Source organism: Urocitellus parryii, chromosome Y, assembly GCF_045843805.1.
Source record: "Urocitellus parryii isolate mUroPar1 chromosome Y, mUroPar1.hap1, whole genome shotgun sequence".
Taxonomy (NCBI): domain Eukaryota; kingdom Metazoa; phylum Chordata; class Mammalia; order Rodentia; family Sciuridae; genus Urocitellus; species Urocitellus parryii.
In genome coordinates, this window is record NC_135548.1 from 37124180 (window position 1) to 37151311 (window position 27132).

The window sequence follows — 27132 nt, forward strand, 5'->3', positions numbered from 1 at the left end:
AATCACTAGGGGCTATTAAAGAAATGTTTGATCTAGATTCCAAATCTGCTGCTATCTCCCATTTCTCTATATCAACACAGCCATGCCCGGTGAGTGAAGTACACACTAGAGATCTTGAATGGACCACCGAAATCATTAAACATCACCTTTTAAATAAGAATGGCAATGAGTCCTACTTCTGTGGGTTATTCACACTCCACACACTCTTGACCTCCCTGTTCAGTGTGCAAGTCTCCCTGAGTTGAAAGGCTGTCCCCTAATGGGGACACCCATTAGCAGTGGTCAGAGCTATAGCTATAGTCAGCACAACTGTGCTGAAAATAGCAAGGTTCATTGAATCAATACGACATTTATTTCTGCATCTCCTATCCACATTCCAAATCCATTAAAAATAATTTCAACGTATTGGAAGTTTTGTTACAGCTCCTATGTGGTTTGGGGATGGCAACCGGAAACATATTTAGTTGAACTGAGCCCCTGTTCAAGGGTTCTCTGCCAAATCCTGGAAACAAATCAGTAAGGCAGCAAGAGTAAACCACAAAGTCATCACAGCTGATTAGGCAGGAGGAGCTACCAACCAGGCACTCACTAGAAAATCTGGAAATGCTTCCCAGGAACTTGGGCTTAAAGGAAAATAGGCTGTTGATGGGTGGAGAAAGAACATTCTACAGTAGTCAGATTGAAGAGATGGGCAAGCCATGTGCATCTCAACACTTTCAGTGTGCAAGTACCAGTCTGCAGAAGTTCATCCAAATTCAGGGACAGTGAAACTGAAAGACAAGCCTGAAGTATGGACAGTCCAACCAACACAGACCTTGCTCCACTTCATAGGAGTAATTCCACTAGATTCTCCATCTTCCAGGCCAACGGGAATCCAGAATACAGACGAAACAGTGATTGATAGGCTTCAGACATTTTTTTTTTCAAATACAAAAGCTATGCTGGGTGTGGTGGCACATTCCTGTAATCCCAGTGGTTCTGGAGGCTGAGGCAGGAGAATTGCAAGTTCAAAGCCAGCCTCAGGGGCTGGGGATGTGACTCAAGCAGTAGCGCGCTCGCCTGGCATGAGTGTGGCCCGGGTTCAATCCTCAGCACCGCATACAAATAAAGATGTCGTGTCCGCCGAAAACTAAAAAATAAATATTAAAATTCTCTCTCTCTCTCTCTCTCTCTCTCTCTCTCTCTCTCTCTCTCTCTCTCTCTTTAAAAAAACAAAACAAAACAAAGCCAGCCTCAGCATCTAAGTGAAGCCCTAAGCAACTTAAAGAAATCCTGTCTCAAAATAAAAAACAATTTTTAAAAAGGCGCTGGGAGACCAAAGGCCAAATGTTCTCCACTGATAAGTGGATGCTGATCCATAATGGGGAGGGAGGGGGCATGGAGAAATTGGAGGAACTTTGATTGAGCAAAGGGGAGGGTGGTGGAGAGGGTACATGGGGGCAGGAAAGATGGTGGAATGAGATGGACATCACTATCCTATGTACGTGTGAGACTGTACATAGGGTGTGATGCTATATCTTGTACAACCAGAGAATTGAAAAGTTGTGCAACAATTGTGTACAATGAATCATAATGTATTCTGCTGTCATATATATCGAATTAAAATAAATAAATTTTTAAAGGAGTGGAGGCTGGAAGTGTGGTTCAGTGGCTAAGCACCCCTGGGTTCAATCTCTAGTATCAAAAATAAAAAAAGGATAGATAGAAAGAAAGAAAGAAAGAAAGAAAGAAAGAAAGAAAGAAAGAAAGAAAGAAAGAAAGGCTATGTTCCAGAAGAGAAGTCGGCATATAAAGAGAAACACAAAAATTGCTCTTCCTGGTTCTAAGAGGGATCTTTAATTTTATTCATTCATTCATTCATTCATTCATTCAACACTAGGGATGGAACCCAGGGCCCATGCATCTGCTAGACGAGAACTCTACCACTGAGCTACATCCCCAGCCAAAGGAATCTTTGATTCTTGCCCCACTGAAGCTATGATTTACCCACTGAAGCTCTTCTTAAGAGAGAACTTTCATTCCTTCACAATGTTAACCGTCTACAAAGCTGGTAGCAGTCATCATCCGACACAACTGACAACGGGGCTAGGCGTGTGGCTCAGGGGTAGAGGGCTTGCCTAGCATAGGAAGCCCTGGGCTCCACGGCAGCACACCAAAACAAACAAAAATGACAATAATGCAGACCTCTAGCTCCTGCCAGGCTTCACCAAGCAATGCTGACTCTCTATAGTTCTGCTGTGGAAACATGGGAGCAGCAGAGTCTAACCTACCCTGAGCCAGGGTGTCTCATCACAGCAGGAATTTAAGGCATGCTGGTAAGCTGGGAAAGTAAATAGGGTGAGGCAAAACTCTCCCAATGTTGAACACAGAAGAAGATGCTAGTGATGAGCTCAGAAGCAACCACAATGACATTGCCCTGCACACTGAGCTACAGAGAAAGATAATGAATGAATGGATGATAGGGAGGTAGATAGACAAACATATAGAAATAATGCATGTACTTAAATATTTGCATATACTTTTATATATAATGCATAGACCTACATATTTAATTTTGCAATCTATTTTATATATTCCAAATATATATTATTTAGAGTGGAAGGCTTTTTTGTTGTGTTTTGTTTTGTTTTGTACCAGGGATTTAACCTAGGGGTGTTTAACTACTAAAGCACATCCCCTGCCTTTTTTTTTTTTAATTTTTATTTTGAGACAGGGTAGGTCCTCTGTGAGTTGCTGAGGCTGACTTTGAACTTGCAATCCTCCTGCCTCAGCTTCCTGAGCTGCTCAGATTATAGGCTTGAGCCATGGCGCACGGTCTGAAGTGGAGGGCTTCTTTACATCTTTATATTCTATCCAAAATTGTCTTCAGTGGGCATGTATTTGTTAAATAGAAAAAAATAATAGAGTCAACAGACTTAAAAACCAGAGAAGTTCCATACTATATGGAAATCCAGTATATATAATATAGAAATCCAGTATATATGGGGAGAAAGGTTATTTTTCTCTCACATAAAAAGATATTTCCTTGTACAAAATAATTAACATAAAAGTATCAACCTCTGTTCATGGATTCATTGGACAGATATCTTTGAGAACCTGGTAAGTGGACAGCCATTCTTACAGGTCTGAAGACAGCCAGAGGAGTCAGACGCAGTTATCTATCGGCCCCAGTGAGCTGGGAGTTCTGAGATGCTGGCTGGAGTCAGAATGAAGGGCAGCCGTGGGCAGGACTGTCAGAACAGATAAGGAGTAGCCTTGAAGGCAGACTTGGACTCCTCCTCCTTCTCTCCACCCACAGACCATGGAGATGCTTCCTCAGTAAAGAGGTCACCCCTGTTCCCCCAACTTCACAGAGCTCCCCTGACAGACTCTCAGGACACCTACTGGTTGTCACTTTAAAAACTTATTATAAAAGGCAGTGATAGGAGCTTTGCTGTATGCTTGATTTGTTTGTTTGTTGTTTTTCTTCATCTCTCAAGATTGCGAGCAGCATGAGAATGGAGGTTTGCCTTTTTTGCTCACCCACTATCACCCTGCAACCAGGAAAGAGCTGTTAAATGATAAGAGTAGGTACTGCCAGTTAACTTCAATATGGCTCCCATCTTTATCAGTTTAGAGACTGACAGTAATGAGCTGGTCTCCTAGGACTAATTTTCATTTCTCTTAGGGAAGAAATGTTAAAAAGCTTTTCGAATAAAATACTGAAAATATGAATTTCTCACAAAGGCCGTTTCTAATAAAAGGATTATTTCAACACTTAACTTGAGATTGCACAATTAAGAAACAGTAGTACTTGAGCTTTTTTTTTTAATTTGAGAAGTCTACTCAGACCCTTCTTTCTGTGCACAGTGTTTTTCTTTGATAATTAAAGCTGTCATTTTTCTTTTCATCATTAGGAGAGCATTCCGGGTAGCAAATTAAATTTCCTTTGAAGCATAAAATTATTAATATAGTCTCTTCGGTTTATAACATCAAGTATATAATATTCACCCCAAATTAATTCTCAAAATAAACAAATAAAACAATAAACCAAATTCACTTACATTCACCAAGAAATAGACTTTAAAAAATCAGGAAGCCCTGAGACAAAAAGGAGATTTAGAGGCTGGATGGTAATTGAGTGCACCAGGATGTTCAGCAGTATGAGGATATACTCTTTATTTATTTTCTTCTGTGTGGCTGAGCTGAAGAGATATATCAAGTGTCCGAGCCTATTCTTATTTTGTCAAATGAGTCCTGGTTCCCAAGCCTTGCATCTACTGAGAAATTAGAATTCAAGTCAACACATATTTTCAAGCATGATGCATTGAGCTAAGCACTAGATATACAATAATAAATAAGATATGGTTCATCTTTAAAGTATTTTTCAAGTTTTTTGGAAATATCCTGCAGATTGACCTAAGACAATAAGAAGCAACTGATAACTGACACCTAAAAGCCAAGGACCATGCGGTTCTCCCAACTACACAATAATTCTCCCCCACCGCCCCCCCCTTTTTTTTTTTGGTCTCCAAAATAAAAGATGAGAGAGCGGTAAGAGCTGTGTGCATGCATGAGATGGCCACGGATGCCAAAGTATCACATTGTACCTGACACAGAAACGGTCCATCTTTCAATCCCATAAAGTAGGTTGTTCAAATTTTAGTAATGTTTGCCTTTGAGACCAATATATACTTTTCCCTCGAACTTATTTATCTATCCATCTATTTAACAAAATTTTATAATGAAACTGCCCTGAGCAGGATGCTGTGATGTGCAGGAGGACCCAGCACACGAGGGGAATCCCAGGTAGCTGCAGAGGCACCAGACACTCTTCTAAGCTTAACAAGGCTCTCTGGTCTCATGATCACAGCTCCTCTGGGGCTTGAACTAGGGAAGCCACACTATGGAATCAGAAGCAAACATGAGCTCTTGTATGCAGTGATAATGCAGAGCCTGAAGCTGCGTTTTCATCAAGCTCTGGGGAACCCAGGTCTGAATTCTTCACGCTCCACCAGGTCATGCATGTGCAGGCACAAACTGGGAGGGTACCACCGACTGGTGTCAGGTCAGTTCAGAAAGCAGAGATCCCAATCTGATAGCAGAGAGAGTAGACAGGGCCCCTGGGGCTGCTCGGGAAAGTTGGGGATGGAATAGAGATGGAACTTCCCGGTTTACACAGAAAGCTGGCATTTTGAAAATATGTGATTGAGACCAGGAAAAACTGGATAGAAGTCAGTCATGTCCAGAGAGATAATATGCAAGTGAAATTGGGGGGTCGGAGTAGGAATGTTATTTATATACAAGAATTCCTACCAGCTACCTAGCTGAGCTCTGGAAAGTGAAATTTGCTCATGTAAAAGCACTTGATGAATTATCTAGCACCACTCTGATTCACACATCACTGTTATTAGTTCATGCATAAATTTTAATCCCCACAGCAGGTAGATGCTCAAGTCCTAAGAACCTGTGAAACCAGTCTAGAAAGCTACTTCTGACCAATGTCCAGGAAAAAGAAAAGAGAAGGGAAAAGCAGAACATTTGCACACCTTTTAAAGCAAAAAGCAACAGCACGAATGTTTCCTCTCTGCTTTAGGGAGACTGAAAGCTTCATCTCAAATTTCACTTTGCTGCTCAAACTTACCCCAGTCTCTGAGCCCCCTGGGCTGACCCTGTCTATACCATGTTTTCCTGATTTATAAATCACCCTAGCAATGGTTTTTAGAAACTGGATTATGCTGTTAGTTAGGAGCCACGATGAGGAAGCTGGAAGTCCCAGTGGTGATTTATACCTTGCTGGATCCAGAAGTGCTATCTGGATCACTCACTCATGTCACAAATGCTTTGAGATCTGAGAGGTCTGCAGACCTCTGCAATCACTGAAGATTAGGGACTCCTCTGAGACCGTGAATCCATCAGCCCTTGGTGCAGATCAGAAAAAAGGAGATTTCTCGTCTATTTTACATTCATTTACCCTGTTAATTTCCAACTGTGGTGCCTGAAGCTAATTTAGCAACCAGGCGAGCGTGACAGCTGTCCCAGGCTGACTCTGCTTTGTCACTGCTTGTTTCTCCTCCCCACTTGCTTTATCTTCAGAAGCTGCTAAATTTAATCCCAGCAGTGCTAATTAGAGGTGGCAGCAACAGAAATCCTCTGCAGGGCCTTCTAGAAATCCACCAGCACTTCAGCAAGGACAGCCACGCTCTTATTACTTCTTGTCATTCCCCCCCCCCCCCGGCCTTCTGTAAAAAGCTAAAATCTGGTATTTTGAGAGCTGAAAGGCACTTCAAGAACGACGTGCTAAAATGTAAAAAAGAAATTTTAAGCATATATGAATTCCAATGAGAAATCTGTGCCAATGTGCCAGGCACATCTTTTTCTCGTCCTCATTTGGGGATTTCTGTGCATACTTAAAAATAAAATTAAGTGAGATAAGCTGTTTTTAAAACGTTATGTCTTCCTGGCACTGAATAGTTATTTTCTGCCTCTCTGTTGAAGTTCCAGCTTGCAGCCATACAAGGAAATATAAATCCTGCCATGTCTGATCTCTACTAGGAAAATTAGGGAAGTGAAAGTTATTTCCAAAGTATGGCGTTGTCTGATGTCTCTGTGCTGAGCACATGGTTATTAGATGTGTTGGAGGAACAATGGGTGAGAGATGGGCTAGGCTAACTAGCAGGACAGTGTGCAGGCTGAGTACCCCAGACCTTGAGGATTGTGCATTGTTCATGTGGCCCGTCCCTCCCTGTCCTGCATCCCCACTGATGCTATCTGAGCAGGGGTCCCACAGAGGGAAAGTACCTGGAGTCAATAGCACATACTTGTCCTACTGGAGAATAGCAGCCACTTGCTCTTTTGAGAGAGACACTAGCCTGGCTGGAGCTACAGCTCACCAGTAAGCCTGCTGGACACCCACATTTTTGGCATATTCTGGATCCATAAAGGGTGACAGAGCTGTCAGCCTAGAAGAGGGGTGACCATTGCCTGTGCCTCTCCATCCCTTTTCATCTGTGGCTTGTTTGTGCCAGCATATATTTTATTTAAGCTGCCTTTACTGCATCTTGCCAATAACTGATTCACCATCTACATCTCATGCATTATGAATTCTGATTATGATTCACAAGCCAGTTGCTCATCCATTTCTAAACCTAATGTGCCCTTTGAGATTCACCTCCATCTCATGAACTACTAGTAGCTCACTCACTCACTGACTGTTCCCAATATTTCTTATGTATTTCACCTTTTCCTCTTGTTGTCTTGTTCTCTAAAACAACATTGAATATGTTCCATTGAGCAAGGTCACATCACAGTAAGACTCTAAATCCATTTGTAGAAAGGTTTGGGAGCTCTTGCATTTGAACTCTGCCTAAACCATTACCTGAAATCTAATGCACTAATCTCTTCTAAGCCATAGAAAGTTAGATCATGATGGCAATCAGATAATAACAGGGAAAAGACCCATCTCCCCTGCTGAGTGGAGAAAAGCAGACTAGCTTTAAGCAACTAGGTTAAAAAGTATATTTACGTATGGAAACAAAGGAACATAAGAATTCTTTAAACTGTGTAATAGTCATGAAAGGATGGGTGATGTTCCCTCTATTTTATAAACTTGTCTTGATGTTCTAATTTTTTAAAGTAAACATAAGTAGGAACTCACTCATCACCTAGTTAAGCACTTTCAATTTTCCACACAAAGACTTTCTTTGAAAGATAATCTTTGTGTTTAGGCTCAACTCTGTATTTTCAATATCAGTCTTTCCTCTGGGGGTGATGACATCACTGGCCTTTGGCAGGGGAAAAAAAATGAGTATGTGACCCCAGTCTGAGTCAAATCTGTGTCAGTGGCCTGGAAAATCTGAATTCTAAATATAGGTGTGCTATGATGTCTGACATGTCCCCTAGGTGACCGTCCTAGAGAAACACCAGTGCCCTGTGAGCAATCAGCACAGATGGAAGGAGGAGAGAAGGAAGGAATGTACTTTTCTGGAAGGTACTATTAGGACACTATACCTCAGATAAGCTTCTGGACTTTGAAAATGCATATTCTCACCAAGTGCTCCATATCCTCTGGGTGTCTTTAAATAGTGAACCCCCAGCCCCTGGTGCCAGCAGCCCTAGAGATCAGCAGTGCCTCCGGGTGGCCTTCCCCCTGGTGTTTGCTAAATGAGTTATCCAACCTGCTAGTTCTGGGCCCTGGAAGCCTGGAGTTCCCCCACTGTGGGCTACAATGGGGCCTTTTCCCTTCTGCTGTCAAACTCACCAATCAGCAGTCAGATTAAGTCCCTCTCCTGTAGTTGTGAACAGTGGACAACAACCTAACATGCTTTCCCTCATTTGTGGTTGTTGTTGTTGTTTGTTTGTTACAATGAACAGAATTCTATTAAGCAGCCTTCAGCCAGAGGCAATTTATCCTCAAAACTGATCATTTTTCTGTTTTTTTAATTTGTTTTAATTAGTTACACATAGCAGTACAATGACCTTGACATATCTGTCTAACATTTGAATCAGATGGGATATAATATCTCATTTTTCTGAGTGTACAGGTTGCAGAATCACATTGGTCAGGCATTCACATACATACATACAGTAATAATAATGTCTGTTTCACTCTACTCTCCTTCCTATCTCCCCCACCCCTCCCCTCAAAATACATGTATGAAGATGTGAGGGGAAAAAAAAAAAAGAATAGCGTTACCCTAGATTAGGTAGAGAGAAGTGATGGGCTGATCATATTTCTGATGAACAAAGAGAAAATCCGATGTATGCTTTTCAGCTTTCCATGATTTTAGCATGCCACTTGTTCATCCTGCCACCTCTTCCTTTGCTGGGATGACCTGAACTCAGGTCCCTGTTCTCAGGTTTGCAATAAACAGTCATGGTTTTCAGATGCCAGGAACCCTCGCTCCTCAGGCAGGAGACCCATGAAGGAGGCGTTTACAAGAGTTGGGAATTCACAATTCCACTCTTTCCTAAAGTAATGCTAACTTTGATACAAGGACTGGGTACAGCTGTGAACTCTCCTGGTCTTAAAGTTCAGAGTCATTCCCTGTGCTAGTTTTTAGTCTTAGCTCTCTAAGTACAGATAGTAAGAAATCCTTCCGACACGGTTACGGGGCTCTGAGTTTCATCCACTTCCTTGAAAAACATTTGCAATTTGAATCTCTTCATGATGCTGTATCAAGGGCTGCTCAGGTGACCCCAGCCCTGTTCAGTGGAACTAGAATCACAGGCTCCACAGAGTTTTACCTCCTGTGGGCTCCACAGGAGACCACAGCTGAGTGCCTAATTGGCTGTATTGACACCATACCCCATGTGGGCTGGCTCTACAACTTGGAGAACAATTGAGAGTAACAAGGTTCTAATTCCAATTGAGCCCAATAATGGGTTCCAATAACCATTGTTTTTCTAAGTCTATGATTGGTAGTTTATTCTGGCATCAAGTTGCGCATTCATTAGGATTCTAGTTCTCTTCCATCGAGAAGAATGTGTAAGGAAGATACCTTGCAGTTTACAAGATTGAACTACTGGCTTCAGAAAAATCAGGAACCAGAGTTTGAAAGTCATTCAAGGTCATGGCCCCAGATTCTTCAGTCCTAGCTGTTAGAACAAAAGGACCAGACTGGATGCAAACTTTATGGGTCAGTTCAGCACAGCTTTTACTGGGAACACAGCAACACCTTTGATGTTCCCATTAGCCACTTTTCTCAGAGGAAAATGAGCCACTGGCCAAAGTGGGAAGGTTAGGCTTACATAGTTTACACTGAGGGGTGACTCAATTAATGAGCATGTCAATTTGGGCTGTCTTTATTCTGCCAGATAGAGGGTGTGGGGTCAATTTAGGGTGGAATCAATGATTTGGTCTCTTCCCAGAAACTGTCGTTTCAGACTTGAAGGATCTCTCCTCCCCGGGGCCTGTCTTGTCACTGGGAAGGACAGTGACTCCCTCATTCCTTTTCCTGGGGCCACATTACTTTGAGGTTTGTCATTTTCCATATCCAACACTAGCAACCTGTCCTTCCAAGCTTCTTTTCAAGTCTCAGATTCCACGGACAGAAGGTCTAAAAGGAGATGCAGAAATGTGCTTTTAAACTCTGGAGAATGTTTGTGGAAGTGGATTTTGAGAGTACACATAACCAAATAAGATAAAACATGATCTTAGATTCCACCCAATGAATGTTATGGCTGCCTGCACTGAACAGGGTGTTTCTTCTAGAGCACCCTTCGCTAGCTGCAGATCTAAGAGTTGCTGAAGGCCAACACAGACCTGGCCTAAAAGCTGGCCCCCGGGGCAAATGGCATGGAAAGTTCCCGCATTCCTTGCTAAAATGGAAAAAAGGGAAATCAAAGACCTGGGGGCGGGGGGCAGGAATGCTGGGCTGGACTTTTTTGTTCTACCCACACACCCACACTCTGGCTCCCTAGGGCAGTGCTCTCTGCTAGTCTGTAAGGAAGAGACGGGTGAGGGACGTACCAGATCTGTGCAGGCTGTTCTCAGGGGACTGGAATGTTTGGAGGAGGGTCAGCAATTGAATGGGCTTTAGAATCCTGTTGAAGAGAAGAGGAGGAAGCAGGGTGGTAGCAGTCACCACCAGGGCAAGTAGGTGGGGCTGTCTAGCAGTGAATTGTGTCTCCCATCCGCCAGCCCCAACCCTAACTTGACCTCAGAGGCCTGCACTGCCCTCGGGCCAGCCTGCAGGACACCGCACAGCACCGGCAGGACCTGGTTGTGAGGACCCTGAGAGTAGGAAGTGGCAGGTTCTGACTGGACCTTGGATACTGTGCACTAGAGGAGTGATACAGGAGACAAAAGGAGAGGTGCCTGCAGGTCAGTGTCTGATGCTCCAGAGTTTGGGAGTCGACTCGATTTTTTCCTCCAAAGGAAGAGCAAGTGACTGTACCTTGTTCTCTTCCAATCATTAAGAAGACCCCAAAACTTACGAGCATCTCTTCGGGTTTTGAAGGCAATGTTACTGTATTTGAATATATATCATGAACTAAATCACTTTTGGGGTATCTCCCCAAAATCCCCCTGGTTTGAGCAATAGTATAAATTCTGTTGTTCAACCCTTTTGTACAAGGCAGAATTTTCCAGTTCCTCAAATTTAAGTGAAAATAGCTCATTTCAGGGGCTGGGGGTTGTGGCTTCGTGGTAGAGCACTTGCCCAGCATGTGTGAGGCACTGTGTTTAATTCTCAGCACCATGTAAAAATAAATAAATTAAATAAAGGTATGTGTCCATCTACAACCAAAATAAAATTAAAAAAAAAATAGCTCATTTCAAAGCCTGTGAAATTTCAAAGCCCTCCCCGAGATTTCTATGACTATTCAAGGCTGTGCCTTCCAAGGTCTCCTCTGATTCTGGAATCTTCCATCAAAGTGGTGTCATTGAGTTGCAATACCAAAATGCACACGTAATACAATAAGGAGGGACTGAACTTCTGGTAACTGCTACAGGCCTCAACATCAGCAAGACCATGGTCATATTCATGACCTTCCTCCCCCACCACCCATTCCAGTTGTATTTGCTGTCCCAGCTGGTGAAACTTGTCCATCTCTGGGGTGCTCTGACCCTTCATTCCCTAAAAGTAGGCAAACTTAGTGGTTCCACTTAAATGGCCTTGCTATAGTTCCTTGTTCACTTTGAGGGCTAAAATTAAAAGGCACAGTGAGAATCCTTGAGTTCCAGAAACACTCACCCATGCCTGCACTGGGTCATGGCAGAGACAGCTCTGCCTTGGTAATGGTGATCAACCACCCTGGCCAGCATGGAAACGCTCTTTTAGAATTATTCACCCAGTGACACGTAGAGCCAGGTGGCAATCTTGACTTCCTTCCAATAGCACCATTGCCATGTCCTTATAGTAAATATTTTTCCATTGAAAATAACAACCTACCATTGGAGACCAAAATTATGAGCATAGGAAGCAAAAAATATGCAAGCATATTGTTAGGTAGAGCAGAGAGGGGCTCTACTTCCGTGGCTACCATTGGTTCCTGGATGCTTGGACTTGGGCTCTGGAGAAACAACACTGTCTATGGATAACTGACTAAGAGTACATAGTACATCCTGGGGGACTGTGTCCAGTAGCCATCACTCCAAACTCTCAAGATGTTGGCTCCCAACTGGTGCCATAACTGAGTCTTCAGTAGTTTATTTTGCCATTTTAAAAGGTCAATATGATATGAATGATGAATTTTCCTTTTGAATATCAGTGAATCCTCTGAGCCTTGCAAGAAAGAGAGTATGAATTAATCGACCAATTAATTAATTAATTGGTCAGAATTAATGCTTGGTGGCATAGCACTACCATGAATAAGGCATTCAGTGAGTTGCCTCTTGGTGTAACAGAAGCACCGTATCCAGCATTCAAAGTCTGTTGCAGTACGCATGAATCACTCCATCATGGAAACGTGAAAACCTACGCTCATTACCTCTCAGGGCTTACAGTTTCACCCCAGGGTACAGCACTGTATCAAGGGTCACGAATGCTGCACATTGGCCAGTAGCCTCTTGTGGTAGATGTCAGCCTCACTGGAGGGCGGCTCATGCTGTTGTAACCAGCAATTTAAAATGGACACATTTCAGTCTTTGGTTTACTTTGTCCTCCATTGCTCAGTGGAAAACCATGAGGGTGGGCTGAAGAAAGAAACCAATTGAGATCAACAGGGCACATCATTTGTCTACTTGATTATAAGGAACCTCCTGAAAAGTGGGAACTCTCTTGTGAAAAATTACAAGGACCACAAATACTCTCACATTCCAGGCTCATGACAGACCTCAATCCTACTTCAGAGGAAGCCACTGAGTCATGTGACTAACTTCCATGTGTAAATCAGCATGGCCACTAGTGTGGTATGCAATAATTAATCCAGAAATTGTCTGCTACTCCCTTGAACCTCAATATGCAGAGAACACTAAAGCTGTCTTCTTCAATGTAGAGGTATGGTGACTTGGTTCTCTCTTGGTCAATGGGCTATCCCACAGAATATCACGTGGTTACCACCACACTGATAACATGATGATGGTGCTGTATGAGGTCACATGGTGGTAGTGACACGGTTTTGAACAAAGCCATACATACCTTCCTTTGGAGTGTAATCGTTGTCTTTTGAGAATATCACTTGTTTTGCTGATGAAGCCAGATTTAAAATTAGGTAGTCAGTGTAGTTAGGTAAATCAGGTCTAATATGGAGTGAAATCTAAAATGGAGGCCATGCTGAGAATGAACTCCAGAAACGCAGGACAACTCATGGAATGTTAATGAAGTCCCAAGAAAAGCTCTAGGCCCAAAGTCCATCCCAAAGAAATATTAATGCCGAAGCCAAGTGCCAATGACTCGGCTTGGCACAGAATCACGAGCCACCACACAGCTCTGTAGGTTCAAACAGCAATTCTTTATTCCGGATCTCACACCAGCCTCCACACACGTTCAGGGGCAGTCTCGTTCTGCCGCACACTTCACCTACTCCACGAGGCTTTTTCCAAAATCCCATTTGAATCTCACGAGAACTCAACGGGAACAAGCAACAGGAACACCCTAATCCCAGCAGCAATAATCTTCAACCTCAACTTCCCTAAAACCCATATTCTTAAACCGGGAAACGCCTTAAACCGGGAACACCCTAAGCCCAAGGACCGGGATACTTCCTCAAACCTGCAGGATACTTCCTCAAACCTGGATCCACCCTCGATCACCTTGAGCAGGGTCATCTTTCTCAAACACACAAGCAAGGTCGCAGCAAATTTCCAAGGCAAGTCCATTTAACATGGGGTACACTGGCAAGGATTACGATGCGTCAATACCTACTTGGTAATGGCCCTCAGCAATTAATAAAGTCCTTCCAGCCCAGACTACTTCTTTGGCCCACCTGTGTCCCACCCTCGGGCCTTCCCACCTACATTCCATCACTGAAAGAACTATAAAAAGGGGAAACAGCCCCACTTCCACGATTCCACCTCTTGGGTCCCCTTCTTCCTCCGGGAGGAGTCTTTTCTACTGTTCTTTAATAAACTTCTAATTTCCACTCTGACCTTGCCTCGGCGTGCTTCTTCGGTGTTATTCTTCAACATCGGGGAAGCCAGGACTCGTCCCGGTCAACAGCAGTAACACTGATAGAGGCTAACCACTGGGCAATCCATCAGCCATGTAACCTGAACTTCCCATAATGGATAGTATATTATCTTAACTATAAAGCCATCAAGTTGGGCGTACAATGAGTATCCACCATCATTTGGAGGGTATGGGTATGGCACTGGCCCAAGTTGTAGGAATAAATAAGTTGAAGATATGGTGTTCTGATTCTGTTGACTCCACTCCAGCATTCAGCTCTTCCAGAAATTTCTGCTTATTTCTCTTCCATGTGGAAAATGACTAAAGATTTCTTTTTGAAAATATAGAGGAAAGATCTACAATTTGGACTTGTCTTATTACCAGGGGACCTTCTTCAAAGGTACTTGGATTTGCTTCATTCACTCAAGGAACTGAGGTCTGTGAACTGTGAACAATTCAGGCCTGTCCTTATTAGTAATACAAGTCAGATTTTGGAAAAACTGTGAGTGTGCATTTTTAAGGCCTAAGACTCAAGATTTTAGATCTGGCACTTGAGCTTAGCATGCAGAGGGATTGTCTGTAATAAGTCTGTCATAAATGTGTTTGCAGTGCTTAGAGTTAACTTAGAATTGTTTGCTTTTAATTGATTTTGTTTATTGAAGTGCTCAGCATTAAGAGTTGTAATTTCCTTGATCAAAAACCTATACAGTGAGATTGTATTGAGTGATTTGAGTAAATAAAACATTGAAAAGGGCAGAAGCGCATAGACATTCTTTATTTCTCCCCCTTGACTGGGAATTTGCACTTTTGCCCATCGCAACACCAACCTGATAAATTCCCTTTTTATCATTATACTTCCTGTTGATTTCTGTTCCTCTAGAGAACCCTGACTACTACACCTTCACAGCTCTTCCTCTCCTAGATTCTTCCTAAGAGCACACAAGCACAGTATTCTTACACATTTACAACTATATTTCTATTAACCTTAAAGATTTCAGAAATTTTGAATGTTTTGCATAGACAGCCTTGAAAAATGAAATGGACAGAAACCATCACCTAGAACAATATAAAAGGAAGCTCTAAAATAAATAGCCTCAAAATGCTGTACCCCAGGATGCTATCAACCAGAATCAGACCAACCTCCATTCTGAATGCCAACCTGCATTTGAATCATCCCAGGAACCTCCAGCCTTGGACTTGGTTTAAGGTGGACTGCCGCAGTCTGGCTGGGCACAAAATCACGAGCCACTCACAGCCTTGTAGATTCAAACAGCAATTCTTTATTCCCGAACTCACACCGGCATTCTACAAGCACATTCTGGGCAAAATCCACATTTCCACTGGGCTCTGCATCCCAACATACTCTCTGAATCCCACGAGAACTCAACGGGAACTCAAGGAGTGGGCGCGCCTGAGGCAGCAGGATACGCCCTATTCCCAGCAGGGTCCACCTAAACCCAAGGAGCGGGATACTCCCTAATCCCAGCAGGATACACCCTAAACCTGGATCCGCCCTGGTCCTTGAGCAAGGTCACCTTTCGTGCAATGTCACTGCAAATGACCTGGGTCATGCCATGTGTCATTCTTACTTGGCAATGGCTCTCAGCAGTGGACAAGTAATGCTCTCAGAGTCTGCTGGAAAGAGATGTAAATTCCCCATAAAGAATGGTTTCTTGAAGACATGAATTGATGTGAACATATTTTATATACAGAGATATGAAAAATTGTTCTGTATGTGTAATAAGAATTGTGATGCATTCTGTTGTCGTGTATTTAAAAAAATAAAACCAATAAATGTCGCGACCCCTCGCCGGCAAGGGAAACACGACACAGGATTCTTCTTTCAGCAGTTTACTCAGGACCTTTGAATCATGATGAGAAAACAGGAACAAGAGAAGAAAGCACGCTCGCGAGCGATCGGTCTGCCCTAGCTTAAGTACCCAGCCTCGCCAATGACCCAGCACTACGTGGAGGAGTCTAATAGGTGCAGCCGCGGAAGCAGGCCAGAGCCCAGCCCACAGCCCAACAAGGAGTTGTTTACTTCTAACTCCAACCGCTAAGTCATCAGAAGCAGGAAGCCAGCACCATTTTCAGGGTGCGGTCGCCAGCTCCCAACAAATAAAAAAAGAAGAATGACTCCCAATAGGGAAAAAAAAGAATGGTTTCTTTATCCTGAGTCTCAAATTATTTCTAAAAATAGGTTTGAAAATTCAATTAATAATATACAAATGTAAGACACAAAGACACAGAAACCATGAGTAAGAACCAGAAAAGGAGGTGAGTATGGTGGTATAAGCCTGTAACCCAGCAACAGAGGAGGCTGAGGCAGGAGGATTGCAAGTTCAAGTCCAGCCTCAGTACTTAGTAAGACCATGTCTCAAATAATGAAAAATAAAAAGGATTAGCTTTTTATTAAATCAAAGGGATGTAGCTCAATGGTAGAGTGTCCCTAGGTTCAATTCCCAGTACTGGAAGAAGAAGGAGAAGAAGAAAGGAAAGGAGAAAGAGAAGCAAAACAGAGAAAGAGAGGAGGGGAGACAGAGGAGTGAAGGAAAGAGATCAGAAGGAAGTAAGGGAGAGAGGAAGGAAGTGCTACTTAGAATGCAGACAGGGTCACTTCTAAGGAGAGAGCCTCGGTTTGGAGGACGCTGGGGAAATTTTGAGCTGAATTAGGAAAAGGTTGTACACAAAGAAGATGGGGCTAAATAGACAATCTTTCCAGTTTGGAGTTAGGCCAGTCACATTCACACAGGGCGACAGAAATGACCACAATTATGGCAAGAAGAGTGAAAAACAGAAGGATGAAATTCAACTGAAATATGTTCCCTCAGATTTTCTCCATTTGGAAGGGAATGGCATGTTGGAAAGCAAATAGGTTTTACCAGAACAGGAAAAAGAAAAAAAAAGAATCATGAAATCAAAAAGCCTTATCAGTTATACCTAATAATATTATTAATGTGTGTGTGGGGAGGAAGGCTGCTTAACACTGCAAATTCTACAAGACTAATCTTAGCTGGTGTGATAAGTAATGTACCCAAGGGTTGGGGTTTTTTGTTTGTTTGTTTGTTTGTTTTGGGGGGTGGGGGAGGTTGTTTGTTTTTGCAGGAAGTTGTTTGTCTTTCTGTCCAGTCCTAGTCTCTTCTCTGCACTCCAGTGTAGCAAAGGACAATTTATCAACCACTCTGCATTCTCATCACCAAACTGTGCTGCAGGCAATACAACAAGTTTTCCTTTGATGATAAAGCATGAATGACAGAAACTTCCTTGTCCCTGTCCTCTCCCATCTGTATCTGACATCAGCTGAATAAGACTTCTTCCCACTTAGGGTCCTGACACTGATGCCTCCTGCCCCCCGTTGAGCCCACAAAGCAAAGGAGAGGAGAAGACATCTCCTGCCCTGCATCCTCAGGTCCTGTCCAGCTCCTGAGAGGATCTGAAAGTGTGGTGTCACTTTCTCAAACTCTTTCCCTCTCCCTCCCCAGCTTCATCAGATCTAGTCCACTGAAGTCTTTAAAAATCTGTACAAATATGGTTTTTTGCATGGCAGTCAGGAGTGCCCCTCATTTTTTCTCCCTTTACTCACTCCTACATGTTCTTTAACGCCAAAGCAATTATCACAGATAATTATTACAGACTCTGATAGTTTTTTAAAAAATATTTATTTCTCTTTCTGAGCTCCCCAGGGTACCAACTAACAACCATAACCTTTTAATCTTTGTAAACAAAATTTCTATGGGATAGGCCTAAGCCTAGTATCTATGGGCATATACCTCTTCCTAATGAGACTGCAGCTGAGTGGTATAGTGCCTGCCTTGCACGTGTGAGGCACTGGGTTTGATCCTCAGCACCACATGAAAATAAATAACTGCAAGGGGAAAAGTGAACACTGCTCATCAGCCCATCAAGAAGCAGAAACAAACAAGCAAGTGTTGGGAGTCAGCTTCATGAAGATGGGGGCCAGGCTGAGGAGCTACCCATGGTGTCCCTGAATGTGGCTGGTGGAATTAACGTGTTTCTTTCAATATGTGGGAGCACCAATAATAAGAGTGTGCTCCAGGCCTGCAGCTGCCGTGTCTCCTCTGGTGTGTGCCCACCCTCATGTCTTCACAACAGACACGGGTGCCTCCTGCCCTGCAGGCACTATACCACTCAGCTACAGGGGGCCTGATGCACCACTGTTAGAGAATTCGGATATAAAGGAAGTTGGGGCAGGGATGTCCCCTCCCCATTTCTGAAGTTTCCCATCGTGTGGAGGGGACTCCACTACCAGGTGACCAACTTGTCCCCACCTGCCTCAGACAGTGCCATGGTAGAGCTGAATGTTCTGTAGCCTGAGAACTTTCTCTCTAGTGGTTGGAAAATAGTTTGTGCCCCCAAAATCGTGCTGGAGCTTAGTCCCCAAAGACTTGCTAATGTTATTAAGAGGGTACAGAGTTAAGCCAACAATGGTGTCTAGAGGTGGGGTCTTTGGAAAGTGATGAGTTTAGTTAAGGCCGTCAGAGTGGAGACCCCATGACTGGCTCTTGAGGTCTTAGGAGGAGAGGGACAGAGAGCAGACACACAGGCATAGACACATGCCCTGCCCATCTTGCCTTGTGATGCCATATGCCATGGCAGGATGCCACCAGCTGCAAAGCCACCACCAGAACTGGCCTGGTGCCAACATCATGCCTTCAGACCTTCAAAATGGTGTACTAAATAAACATTTTTTCTTTCTAGTCACCTAACTCAAGTATTTTGTTATACTATTAAAAAGCTGACTAATACATACCCTATTTCCTGGGCAAGCCAGGAGACTGGTCACCCAATGTACATGGGCAAAACTCCAATCCCACCTCCAGGTTCTCTTTCATTTCTTTCCTGAGATTTATCCATTTAGGGATTGGAAAAATACATCATGTGCAATACCATATCCCCCTTTAACTTCTGAAAGTCACTAGCCCCTTGTCTCTCTGATCCTTTCCCACCTCAGTGATTTAGGGAAGTACCCACCTAGGGAGACCTGAGATGGCCTTAGGACTGGCGGGTAGAGGGCCATTAGGAATCCTGTGGTTATGCACATTCTCTAACCTTGGCCTTGGCTGTAGTGAATGCCTTGTTTTGGTTTCTATCTGCTGGATCCTTTGTTTCATCGATTTTTTTAATTGAGGAAAACAGATTTAATTTTGAGGGGTCCCATCTAATCCTGTCAAAACTCAGAAGAACTTTAACAAGTATTGAATATGTAAGCTTTTTTAAAAAATAAGGAGTGTGAAAGCAAGGAAGACCTATAATTAAATGAGAGTAGCATATAATGGCGGGAGGGGGAGGATATTTTGGAGTTAAAATGTTCTGAGCCCATGCTGAAGTTGGTATATGCCATTCTGAAGTGATTTAATTGTCTAACTGGGGACATAGCCTAAAACCATATCCTAGCAGGTGGTAGTGTGTTTTCATGAGTGTAAGGTCCCTGCTTCGCATCTGGATGGTCATCATCAGTGACGGTCGCCATTTTAAGAAAAATTTCACTTTCCCACCCCAGGGCATTTCTGAGAAAGGTACACCTTTCCCTCCACCAACCCCACCCTTAACCGCAGCATTAGGACCCACCCAGCTCTAATCCCCATAAAAGTCATGGAACCCAAGCCTGGGCTGCCTCTGTCTATGGAGAGATGTGCCTTTAGTTTTCAGCTCTGACAAATCAACTTTCATGTGTATCTCTGCCTGGTCTCTGACTTTCATCTCCCAGTTCCTCACTTTCCCTTCAATGAGGGAGGGAACATCCCTGCTGTCACACACTCTGATGAGCTGAATGTGAATCAGAACAGAATGACACAGAAAGTATGCTTTAGCCCAAGAGGGGAGGCAGGGGAGGATTTCCTGTCTAGGTGTCTGGCAGGAGTTACATCTTAGACACCTGGGTATGGCATTCAAAGCATGGTCTCTGCTACAAGGTGGAGTTCACCCTGCCCTTGGCACCAGGCTGGCAATGAGTCTGGGAAGCTCCTCGTCAGGCCACATCTACCAGGAAGGTACTCTCTGCGATTCGATTCTCATATGTGATACTTGAACTTTCACAGTCCCGACAGACATTGCCTGGTTTTCTATGTTGTGGGGAATTAAGGAAACACCTGACTCAGCAGTCAAAGGGCAGGACTTGCTCCTTCTCCTGAGGCAGTAGATCTGGCAATGTTGGTCAGCAGGCAGAATACCCGGAAGTTACTCAGCAGTGACCACTGGCAGTAGCATGGCTGCCCACAAGGCAGTCAAAGAGATGGACCTCATGCTGGATACTGTTCAGAAACACCTTGGAAAACCTTTGAGAAAGATTCTTCCAGGAATTAAATTACAGTGCTAAAGTCATATCGATATATGATGACTATGAAAAATACAATGATTTGTAATCATCCTGAGGAGTCCTATATGGAATGAATGGATGGATGATGGATGAAGGGTGAGAGGAAGTAAAAGATGAGTTAATTATTTTACCTTCTCAACTTTTTGAGAAAATGATGTTCCTTCTGGTATTACTTATTATTCCTCTAATAAATCAATACATTGGTTGACATGTAACTATCTGACAAGAAATGCATGGGTTGGTTAATTAAAGAAAGAGAACTCTCCTCCCATGCTCCAAACCTACTACTCTTTCATCCAATGAGAACTTGGACTCCTAAATGGTATTATTGTTGTCGTTCTTGCTCCTACAATTGGATCTTCTCATCTTATGCCCTATCTACCATGCAATTCACTGACAGAATGCTTTATAATTCCTAAATAAAGTCCTGTCAAAGTTGTCATAATTAATCTTCTTTTACTTTCTCTGACCGGGATATATATATATATATATATATATATATATATATATATATATATATGAATATATATATAAAATTTTCACTTCCTAAAGAAACCCAAGTCAAGGAAACCCTGTAGCTCAAATGTTTACTATGTACCTACTACCCATAAGACACTGCTCCAGGTGAAACAGGATGAAGAGAATCTCATTCACACAGCCCAGAGATTTGAGAAACTCAGGGTATGATAAAATGTTACAACCTCCTTAAAAGAGATGAAAACAAAACATATTGTTATTTAAAAAAATAGTCATAGGCATTCTGAATGCCTAGTTACCTATAAGCCTTGCCTGTAAATCCTCTGAGGACTTGGGAAGGAGCAGGTACAAGGAGGGGGTCTTTGGGGTGGGGGACACTCAGCCCAGTGAGACTGAAATTTGGTTTTCAATGTTCGTGTTCATCCACTTTCCATTGCTGTGATAAAATGCCTGAAGTAAACAACTTAAGAGGAAGAAAGATTTATTTTAGCTCACAGATTCCGGGGTCCATGGCTGCCTGGCCCTGTTGTCTTTGGGTCTGGGCTGAGTCAGAAGATCATGGTACAGAGTGCAGGGAAAAGGAGGCCCGTTCACCTCATGGCAGCCAGGAAGCAAAGAGACAAAGTCAGGGGCCAGGGTCCCCAAGTCCCCCTTGAGAACATGCCAGTCATGACCCACCTTCCTCCCATTAGGCCCCAGCTCCCAGCAGTTCCACCTCTTCCCAGTAGCACCCCAGGCTGGGGGCCAAACCTGAAACCCCTGGGCCTTTGGGGGACAATTGATGTCCCCACCTAACAATATTCAGATGATCTTCCCATCCAGACCCCAAGCAGGGGAAGCCTTGGACAGGACACACAACAGGCAGCTGAGTCGACACGGACTTTTCCCACGGAGAAACCCAGGCCATCAGAGACTGAGAAGCATCTAAGGGCTTTAGGAGATTGCAATGGGGTCTGCAGGCAGAGAGGGCATCAAGGCTCCTGGACTTGTAGCATCAGCATGTGGCGAACTACGGGAGGGGAGAGCACGAGGTGAGCTAAAGACAAAGAGGGCAGAAACCAGGAGACGAAACACTCGGAACAAAGAGCTTTGAAAAGACCCGGCAGAGAAGGACCATTCAGAATGGGCATTTTAAGGTTCTGGTGAGCCATTTCTTAAATTTTTATGTTATTGTAAATATATACACATATTATATGTTGAGGTTCCCAGCTCTAGCATACAAATACTAAAAAAAAAAAAAAAAAAAAAAAAAAAAACCCACAACAAAAACAGTGCCCAAATCCCCCCCAAAAACAAAGGCTTATGGAAGAACTCTGGATTTCATTAAGAAGTACCGGTAGGCAGGATAATAATGGTGTCAGAGAAGTTTCCAGGCACAGTGGCACACGCCTGTAATTACAGCAGCTTGGGAGACTCAGGCAGGAGGATCACAGGTTCAAATCCAGCCTGAGCAACTTAGCAAGACTATAAGCAACCTAGTGAGACCCTGTTTCAAAATAAAAAATAAATAAAGAGGGCTAGGGATGTGGCTCAATGGTTAAGGGCCCTTGGGTTCGATTCCTGGTATCAAAAAGAAAGAAAGAAAGCATGCCATTCACAGGCATCCATATAGCAGTATTTACATTTACCTTCCCATTAATGTATTCGACAGCATCACTCCCAATAAGCCATGAGGTATAAACACATTAAGAACCCCCACCAAGACACAAGCTATAAATCTACAAGTGCCTCTATCAAATTGGGACTTAGTATTTCCAGAAATGATAGGCACATCAGGAGAGAAGGTATCATATCGACTTAGGCAGGGTATGGCATGACCTCTGAGAGGCAGAGGACACGTGGCCCTTCATATGCACCCTCCAGAGTGACACATTTTTCTTTGCCTTGGGACTTGTAGCCACTTTGCTTGGTGAAATCAGTGAAATGATTGGTGATGCCCAGTGGCTGCTACAGTCAATGAGATACACAGGCAGACACGAGCATGCTGTGAGAACAGGTGGGGCTGGGGCTCCTGTCACTCACACAGTCAGACCTCCAAAAGAGCAAGACCAAGTGCGTGATGCTCTCGAAGCTTCCAGGAAAACATGTGCTCAGCCCTTGTCAACCTCCCCTCTAGACTTGAGGGTGGAGGGAGATTCCCAACATCTGCCTGGGCTACTGTAACAGAAGTCCCACAGACTGGGCAGCTTAAATGACATTTATTCTCACAGTTCTGGAGGCTGAATGTCCAAGAGGGAGGTGCCAGCAGACCCTGTGTCTGATGAGGGCCACTTCCTGGTTCACAGCAAGCATCTTCTCACTGTGTCCTCCAGGAGGTGAGAACAGAGAGAGCTCTGGTCTCCTCCTGTTCTGGTACAGGCACAATCCCATCATTAGGACTCTAATTCTTATGACCTCATATAAACCTAACCCCCTACTATGGGCTGGACCTCTAAACGCCATCACATTGGGGGTTAAGGGCTCGACATATGCATGTATACCATCTTGGGTTGGATGGGTAGAACAGAGGTGCCCAGAAAAAGGATGCTGTTTGGGCTCACACTTTCCAACATCATAGGAGAACATAATAGCAAGTTTGCATTTTCCCCAAATTAAGCTTTCAATCAGTAAATGGCTTTTCAAAGCCATGAACATGAAACTGGGAATCAACAAAGTCGTACTTAATGAGCACTGGCTTCTTGAATAATTTATCAAATGAATAATAATGCCGTTTCCCTACTCTGCATGTGCTGAAGCAGCACCTTTCAAGTTAATCAAAGCTTTTTGTGGGTATTCAGACTCGCAGAGTAAATTATCACTCATGTTTTGCTGTAATTGTTGCTAATGAGGAAAGTTAGGGCTTGCATTCATGTTATGTAATGGGTCGAACACCTTTCACACATACGTGCTATTGTAATCTGGATTCTTTAGAAAGATCTCAAGGGTCTTGTTAACCCTAGGAGTCCTTGACAAGTAATTGCTCAGAGGATTAATTAGGAATGGCTGACAGAGGCACAGTGCGTTCACCTCTCTCTGCTGTAAGAGAACAATACCAGACCCTGGTGCCCTATGGTCTTCACAGCCTGCCACTTACCCTTTTGGTGACCTCAGCCTTACTCTGCCCCTGACTCAGGGGAAATAAAGGACCCGGTGAGTAGATTAGTAATGTGGGGTTCTCATGGCTTCCCCAGCCTGAGGGATCAAACCAAGTTATTCAGATTGTGTCCCACCAAGTTCCAGATCCCTGCTGCCTCTCCCCATCGCCCTCTGCCTAAGGATGAAGCTCATCTTCTCCCCCATCAGGTGGCAGCAGAGTGACTACTGGCACTCTTTCCCCTCCCGTGGATGGAACTGAGGTCCCTAACCCTGGAGGCCCGCGCCGGAGGCTAGGGAGACTCCACGCCATTCCACCAAGGGGGAGGTAGGAGCATCCCCTCCCCAGCCTCACTCTGCTTCCTCCAGCTCCAGCAAGAGTCTCTGCTATGAGCGCTTTCCTTCCTAATCTTCTCTCTTCTCCATTCCCATCTCACAGATCCCCAAGGGCCCTGAAACTCTGGTATGAGAAACAAGAACACAGACGGAGCCTTTCCCTGGTTCCTTAGTCAGGATCCCTGGGTCGAGGGTATTTCTCCCGACCCAGCCTCACCTCCTCGCTCTCAATGACTAGCCTGTGTTCAAGGGCAGCCACAGTGGATGACAACAGTGGTGACAGCCGGCCCTGTGTACAAGCGTTTGTCTCAGTCCAGGCTGTAGTAACAGAATACCATAGACTGGGTGGCTTTCCTAATCACTTCTCACAGGTCTCAAAAGTGGAAGTCCAGGGTCAGGCACAGTGGTGCACACATGCAATCCCAGCAGCTTGGGAGACTGAGACAAGAGAATCACAAGTTCAAAGCCAGCCTCAGCAACAGTGAGGCGCTAAGCAACTCAGTGAGATCCTGTCTCTAAATAAAATACAAAATAAGGCTGGGTACTCGAGTACCCCTGAGTTCAATCCCTGGTACAACAAAAAAAAAAATGTAAATGGAAGTCCAGGATCAAGATCCCAGTGTGGATCTGGCATCTGGGGAGGGTCTACTTCCTGATTTATAGATTTGCAGATTTGCAGTTGACCTTCCTCAGTTATAGTCTCACTTGTCAGAAAGAGAGTGACAGGAAGCTTTTCAGTCTCTTCTGGTAAAGACTCTAATCCCAGTCAGGAGGGCTCCACCCTCGTAAGCTACTAATCACTTACCAAAGGCCTCCCTCCCTCATACCATCACCTTGGGCTTTGGAACTTTGTGAGAACACATTCATCCATGTGCCCACATATACCAACTTCTTTGATCCTCACAACTCCTAAGAATCTCCACTTTGCAAATAAGGAGAAGTGAACTTTGCCTAAGTTACAAACCTGGAAGGGGTGCATAGGGATCAGTACAGAGGGAGTCCACCTGCTGGACCATGTGCTCAACTCTACAGAATACAGCACTGAGTGCCGGGGACCCCAGGCATCCTGTTCCCACAGGCTCACAGAACTCATGCAAATTGAAGTTTATGGGGTCCAAACCCTATGGTAAGGGAGTACTTAGGTCCTCTCTGTGTGTTCCTGTCTGCAGGAGATAGTAAAGTGAATTCTGCAGCCTGCAATGTATGTCCACACCCACGGCAAAGCTGCCTCGCTCTGCTTGGAGTAGGAATCCAGGTGGTGATCCATGGCTGCTGCAGCCCTGTTTTCCTCCCTCCTTTCCTCTCTCAGAAATGTGGCTACACCATTCATGTTCTCAAACAGCAGCTCCTCTAGCCTTTGCTGGTTCCCACCAAGGACTGTTCTGCTCACTAACAACAACAGAGGTGGGACTTCAGGCAGACGCGCTCTCTGTTCTCTGTCTGCCCAAGTGTCACTTGGCCTCTGCTCAGTGTCAGGCCCCCCGAGTGAAGACTCCACCAGGGACAACACAGCCATTTCCTGCCTCTGTTCCTATTCCCGGGCTGGCACCCATGGAGGATGGAGGACCCCCAGGATGGAGGAGGGTGTCTCTGTTTTATGTCCTCTCCCAGGTGGACTCCAGTGAAGGTACCTCTCAGTTCTGCCCTGGGCCCACCTCTCTTTCTTTCCCTTCCACTTCTCAGGAGGAAGGACCTGGGAGAGTTGCTGGGGCTGATGGGACAGGTCAGGCTGTGCTCAGGCAGCAACAGCTCTCTGCACACAAACCAGCAACAGCTGAGCCCCTGGGACCAGCAGGCCCTCTCCACTCCTCCTTTTCTATCCAACTTTTCAGTCAGCTGAATTATTTTCCAGGAAACGTCTGGCCCTCAGTGCAGGCAGGTTTCCGGTGATTCTCTCCTAGTAGAACAAGGAGATGAAACCCTTTTGTTTGAAGGTAAGGACACCCCTAGCCTCAACCCCATGCTTACAGTATTCATAAGTGAGATAAGTAACAGAATCTAAGCAAAACAATTGGGAGTGTTTGAAAATCACACCGTGGTAATGAATGCCCAGCACTGAATACACTGGGATTCACTGAATTGTACACTTTCAAGTGGTTCAGATGGTGAATTTTATGATATGTGAATTCTACCTCATTTTTAAAAAGCCAATTAAAAAGGGCATTATTTGACCTGAAGTCACCGCCATACATGCACAATGAGACAAGCCAGGTTCAAAAGGAAATCACCTATCTCCTCTGACGAGGGCACCTCCAGTTCTCGAGGGCACCTCCAGTTCTCGTGGAAAGGAATACATAGAAACAGACACTCTGAACTTGACAGAGTCAAGGTTGACTCCTGCAGTGATGCTGGCCACATGCTGTTTGTATTGAGAGAGGCAGCTGATTTGCATGGAGTGGAGGGGCTTGGGGAAGTGCTAAGCCCTCTATGCACACGATACACCCACAGAGGGGCCATCTGCTGGTGGTGTGTAAACCAGACTCGAAATAGAAATGCCAGCCTCAGAGAAAAGTAAAACTCTAATTTCTTGGGTGGAAACGAGGACAGCAGATGAGCTCACTGCTTCCAGGGGAGAACTAAGAATGGAGGGGAAGCCCTGCAGGTCTGGCAAAGGAAAAGTGCCTCCTGGATAAAAATGGTTACTTTTTCTGGACCCAAAACTTTACACCAACTAATAAATAAATCACCCATGTTAGATGAGCTCATCTATCCTCAGATCAACTCACACAAGCATCTAAAAGTTCAGAAAGCAGTATATTTTTTTTTTATGTGCAAAAAGTCCTGAGATGCAAACTTTCCCAAAAAGCCTTGGTAATTTGGGTGACAGCCATTCACACTTATTAGAGCTCAGCCCTAGGAAAACACCCCGAGGGAGAGCTG